This window comes from Empidonax traillii, unplaced genomic scaffold (assembly GCF_003031625.1).
Source record: "Empidonax traillii isolate 1590-97213 ecotype Southwest subspecies unplaced genomic scaffold, ASM303162v1 scaffold1255:size221984, whole genome shotgun sequence".
Taxonomy (NCBI): domain Eukaryota; kingdom Metazoa; phylum Chordata; class Aves; order Passeriformes; family Tyrannidae; genus Empidonax; species Empidonax traillii.
The window spans coordinates 55,791-61,908 of NW_020956448.1; the positions used below are offsets into that span (position 1 = coordinate 55,791).

A 6,118-nucleotide genomic window follows, 5' to 3' on the forward strand; every position below is an offset into this window, starting at 1 on the left:
CAGCTGGTATCAGAGAGCCTTACACAAGCAGTGGGTTTAACATTCCCCACTGGTTTAATTTCCACATAGTTTTTCAAGTTTTATTAACCCAGACAACTCGTAATAATTATGATAAACAGACATTGTCATCAAAAATCAGCAGAAACTTGATAAGATTAAGCACAATGCAATACATCTTCCTTGCTCATAGAGCCTGTATAATAAATTATTCCGAGGCCCCAGAACGAGGCATTGTATAATTCAGCAAAACAGATCAATTTTTAAGCATGCTTATTTAAATGCAAACCAGACTTTTTGAGAATGGTAAACTTGATTAAAATCCCTCTTTAAGTGCAAATAACAAACAACAATATCTAATACTCACAGGCCATAACCATCCTATTAATAATACAATTTATTTTTCAGATATAATTGTAAGGTCTTAACGACGTGGCAGCTGTGATCTGCTTTAAAAATTAGAAACTATGAACTCACAGTCTTCTAATGTGGCTGAAATACACACCACAGCTGAGTGACCTGCATTTGGTAACTGCAATACATTGCCCCAGATTAAATGATCAGCCACATCATTTTCCCCATCCTTAGTGGTATGCTCCATAAATTATGCTACTTCTGTTATTGTGTAGATATTAAAATCAGATCCAGAAGTGTCTGAATAGGAATTCAGCCATTTCAGTCCTGAATACTTTTAAAATTGGTTCAATCTTCACATGCTGGCAGTACTCAGTTATTTAATTTTATTTTTTTAAACTTTCTGGATAGGTGCAGCTGTGCTTTTGTATAGCAACAGTATTTCAGACTTGACATGTCTGAACAGGCTAATATGACCCTATGCTGTAAGTAATACTGAATTAATAAAGAAAACTGGTTGTTCCAACTTATCTTTCAATGAGGGACAGATTTAAATAGGAATTTTTGGCAATCAGATGCCATAGTCCCATAAACCAGAGATTTTCCCTGAAAGCAGTGACAACTTCCACTTTCTTTAAGGGTATGAGTGGGGCTACAGGGCTTTGGCTCTTTCTCCCTCACACCATTCCCCTGTCCAGGGGATTACTGCCCACCTCCTAATTATGCATTCATTTCCTTTCCAAAGGCTTGCTCCTATGTGAGCGTTGCAGCACACATTTCAGTGCCCTTCAGAAGGGGCTGAATCCAAGTCTCACCCATCCTGGGCACTCTGATACTCCATTACTATGTCTATATTAAAGGATAACAGTTGTGTTCAGAAAGAAATATTGTTGTGCTCATGGTTGCCCTGATTTCTGAAGTCCATGATCAATTTTGGACAGGAAAGATTTCACTCAGTGTACAGCTGAAACGTGTTTGCACTCCTTCCTTTTTAAATTTTATTTTCAGAAATTCCCAGAATTAGGCAAGAGAAGAAAAACTTCCCAAAGAGAAAGAGTGAAAGCTCTTTACTTTCTGCTACAGTTTTGCAGTCAGCATCTGTGAGCTGAGTTTTCCTTCATCACTGTATCAAACTCCAACAACAATAAAGTTTCTGCTTGAAGCAGAAACAGAACTTTCCACCAAAATCCCTCTATGCTGAAAAAGCAGACTGAAGAATGAGACATCTGATCTTTGAAACAGCCTCAAACTTTGGTGAGACATAGGCATTGTAAATGGAATATTTATGACTTTAATAACATCTATTACTGTAATGTTAACAACCATTTTTTAAGACCAGTAAACTACTTATTAGCAGCAATATGACTGTGCAGCTGAATTATGAAAGAATGAACTCTGAGTTAGGCATATTAATGCCTGAGGAATGTTAGGTTCTGCACATGTAAACCAGGCTTGGGAGATGAGGGGTTTTCACTCTAAATTCACTCAGTCTCCTCTGAAAGTCAGTCTGTCATTTATTGCAGTCATTGCAGCACAAAATAGGGCTCCCTCTGTGTTTGAAATGTTTCTGTGGTGTTGTAGTCCTGTATTTCAGGAAACAGGAGTGAGTGTGATGGACTGGGAGCAGCGGTGCTTGCCAGGTCCCTGCTGCCCAGTGCTCATCCTGCTCTGCTCCAGGGCTGGCCCCGGGCTGGCTCACCCTGCTCTGCCAGGAGCTGAACTCAGCTCCAGCAAAAATAGAAATTCAGCTGCTGGCTATTGTAGGAGAAGTGGATTGACAAATTCAGCAGGGAAGGGGGCTGACAAATTCCGTTTTGCAGCTCTATTTGAGGGCTGGAGATATGTTCCAGGCAACTGGACACTGTGGGAGAGAAGGGTGATAGTTTAGTAATTATTAGTAACTATTTAACCTTATGGTAAAAGGATTGTATATTGATTCCCTTGAGAAGGCAAAGCCTTTTCTGGAAGCATGGCCTTCTACTTGCGTGCCCATTTTCCTCCCTGTCTGCCACCTCCCCTTTCCACATGCCCTGTTTTACATCATTGGACGGTGAGGCCAATGATGAATATCATTTATTAGCTCACCTAAGGGAAGTTAACATGAACACGAACTGTGTATCAAACACTGCTGAAGGAACAAGAGGATGATTGTGGAACAGTGGTCATTAAGGTTTCTGCTTCAGATTCTGTTTCCACAGTCCATGTATTCTCCTCCATTAAAATTGATCACTGTTAAGAAATACCAGCCAGCTCAGTTATCAACAGGGAATCTATTCTATCTGCATCACAGTGTTGCTTCATTCCCAGTAATCTTCTTGAGCTTGGGAATGCATGTGCCTGAACATGCTTGGAATGGCCAGGTGATTCCTGTCTTGGAGAAATGTGGAGCAGAGTGTTATCCTTGTCACATGGCAGCATTCCTTGGAAACCTGTCATATGAGAGATTCAGTTGTCTGGGCTTTTCTAAGTGGGAACTGTGTGTTTGTGTGCCCATGCACAGCCAATATACAGTATTTTGTTTGGTTTTCAATGCTTTTCTTGGTGGGTGTTCACCCCGATGGGGCAGAGCTGAGGGCACTTGGCTTGTTGGGCGGGAGGAGACGAGGGCAGAGCTTGGCTGGGGCTGCAGCTCCTCATGAGGGGAACGGCTGGAGCTGTGTCAGGGCAGGTCAGGGGGGATCTCAGGGAAAGGTTCTTCCCCCAGAGGGTGGTTGGCACTGAACAGGCTCCCCAGGGCAGTGGGCACAGCCCCAAGGCTGCCAGAGCTGCAGGAGGGTTGGGATGATCCTCTGGGGCACAGGGGGTGACTCTTGGGGATGGGGCTGTGCAGGGCCAGGGGTTGGACTGGGTGATCCTTGTGGGTCCCTTCCAACTGTGGATATTCTGTGATTCTGTGGTTTGAAAATGCCACACAAAGTCATTTTGCTGAATCAATGAATCATTTTGTTTTACAGTAGTATCTAAAATGTGCCTGGCGACATGCAATAAATCCTGATATTTTCAGTCTAGATATGAAAGAAGAGGAGCAGAATAAAATATCACCTATATCTCAATGCTTTTATGTTAGCTGTATTGGAGAGAAACTTAGAGGAACTGAATTAGCCAATTTCATGGAGCTGACTCCATGTACCAAGAAAGTATAGAAAGGAAAAACATAAAGGAGAGGAACCGGAGGCAGATCTGATTTTGAAATTAGAAGAGGCAGAAAACATAAGTAGTAAAGTGCAGATTTATGAGGATTGCTCAGGAAAGAACTGTAATTTTGTCTTGGATGAGATAGAAAGGAGAAACCCAACATCTCAGGTGATACAGGTCAGATAATGAGCAGTTTAGCAACTGTGCTTTTGTTATGAGATGAAGAGAAATGTTGGAGTAGATAGAGAGGAGCGAATTCCAGCATTCAGTGTCTGAGATCCCTGATGAAGTATTTTGGTTAAAATTTCATTAAAGAATAAATTTAATTTCATGCAGATCAGAGGATTGCTTTCTAATTTAGAAAGTCACAGCATTGCATACTGGAGTGTATAGTCCACTGCTCTGAGCCTGTAAGCTTCTATTAACAGAGCAAGTAATTAAAATATTTAGATTAGTGTCAGACAGGGATTACAATAGGAAACTTTAAACTGGGACCAACTTTGACAGTTAGTTGAAGGTTTATTAAATGTTTTTATGAGCTTGAGGCTGATTTCAGTTTCCAGTATGGTTTGTCTCATTCAGGTTCAAGGTGGAAATCAAAATATCACTCAAAATATTAATATATAATATTGGAACCAGACATGAAACCCCAAAGAAAAGCAAAACCAGGAGGCTCTTAATTAAAAGTTTAAAATTAATTTCTAATGTACAAGTGATTTCTGCAATATTTTATGCTGAATCTGGCTAAACCTGTCTGTCATAGCCTTGGGTAAACTCCATACTTGTCAAGACACTTTTGTCCTTGGCTGTCTGGCATGTTCCATTTGTGATTTTAAACCATTTTCTCTAAAATATCCTTTATGCTGCTCACCATTTGCAAAGCACCAATATTGAAACATAATCCCAGCAAAATTTTTCTTTCTATTTTACCTCTGAAATCAAGAACACTTCTATTTTATTTTCACTTTACTTTAGGAAAAATAAATATATTTGTGCACTGTTTGATGAATCACAGTTTGAAGGAGATGTCACATCAAAAGCTACACTTAGGTAATATGCCTCATTAGGTTTCTTCTAAAGAGAGACATGAATATTAAAAATTAATGTGGAAAATCCATATAAGGAAAGAATGACTTGTCAGATTTATTATAGATTTTTAGGCCATTCTTTGAATTAGAACTTTAATGTAATGTAATATCTTGCATATGAATGTATGGCTTGTATTTCATTCCATTTTTAATTTCCATTAAAGTGTGTAATTCATTTTAAAAATTCTCTGTGGGTCATGTTATGGGATTGGTGAAACGTATCCTGAGAATTCCTGGGTTTACAAATTACAGGTTTAGATACAAGTTAGTATGGGAATGATGTGTATTTGCTATTTCTCCTGATGATATATGAGCAAAACACTAAACAGGATATTTTCCTTGTGTACAGTACATTAAATAACCAGTTATGTAAAGCAAATGCTTATGTTTATTAATTTGAAGCAGTGTGGTTTCACTATATATTTTTTTATTTTGAAAGTACTGTTATGATCAGAAGGATTGTGTACTCTATTCTCACAGTTTAATAGTTCATGAGTAGTAAATCAGATATAATCACATATGAGAGATTGCAGATCTGTCTTTTATTGATTTAGCCTCAAAACACGTGTTGGCTGAGCGTGACACAACAAAACATGTCAGTTCTCCTCAGTGTTGGCCTTTCTGAGATGTTTTTCTGGCCAGGCAGCAAATGGAATGGGGCTACCTGTGGAAATAAAACCTGTGCCTGAGGTCGCTCAGCCGCACGCTCCTGTTTATTCTTAATAAATATGTCATGAGACTTCTTTAGAGTAATACAAATGGGAATAAAATTCAGAGCAGCACAGAGGAGAGAACTGCACATCTTCAAAATCCTTCCTGGATTTCATATCACATGTATAAGAACTGAGGTTCCTTGTCAAAGTATTGGCAAGTGGGAGGCCTGCTGTGGGTGATTAATTTCTAACACCTAATTTGGTTATAAAAGAAGAAGGTGCTGCCTTGTTAAATCATATGGAACATTTCAAAGAAAACCTGAAGGGAGAAAAAAAAGGCCAGTGATATGGAAATGTGATATCCACAAAAAGTGCCTAATTACAAGCAGATTATTCAGAGAAACAGCCAAAGTAAACAACTCTGTGCATTGTTGGGGTTGCCTGAGGGCTGTGCTGGCAGCAGCTCTGGCTGAACCAGGGCAGCATTAGGGGGCTGTTGGCATCTTCTGCTTTCTGTTACATCAGCCATTTTGGGGTTTGTCCCTACTTTTTTGGGGGCTGAACATTATCTTATACATTTTTATTATACATTTCCCTTTCCATTTTCTGTAGGAAGTTAAGAAGATAAAAAGCCTGTGTGTGCTCCTGTAACCCTGAGGTTTCTAAAGGGTGACTTATTTTGGTATTTGGAGTGTGATATAAGAAACCTGTGAGTGATCTGCCCTTGATAGACAAGAAATACTGGCAAGAAGCACCTAAATAAATAATGCAGATAAAAACCAGATCATGACATCAGTGAAGTGGCAAAGGGAAGCCTGACTTCAGGCTTTTCAGCTGATGATCCCTGGCTGAACAGAGCATAGATGAGAAAGGATAGTCCAGCTTTTAGAA

The 6,118-nt window shown here is 39.5% G+C and overlaps 1 long non-coding RNA gene across 1 annotated transcript in view; it reads left to right on the forward strand.

Annotated features, from left to right (window-relative positions):
* The window catches only part of LOC114069411, a 4,521-nt gene extending 577 nt beyond the window's left edge, over positions 1-3,944 (forward strand). Inside the window, exons 2-3 of the long non-coding RNA XR_003573769.1 lie at positions 763-836; positions 3,823-3,944. This is a non-coding gene — a long non-coding RNA (uncharacterized LOC114069411). The remainder of the gene's footprint in view (positions 1-762; positions 837-3,822) is intronic.
* The last annotated feature ends 2,174 nt before the right edge of the window (positions 3,945-6,118 follow it).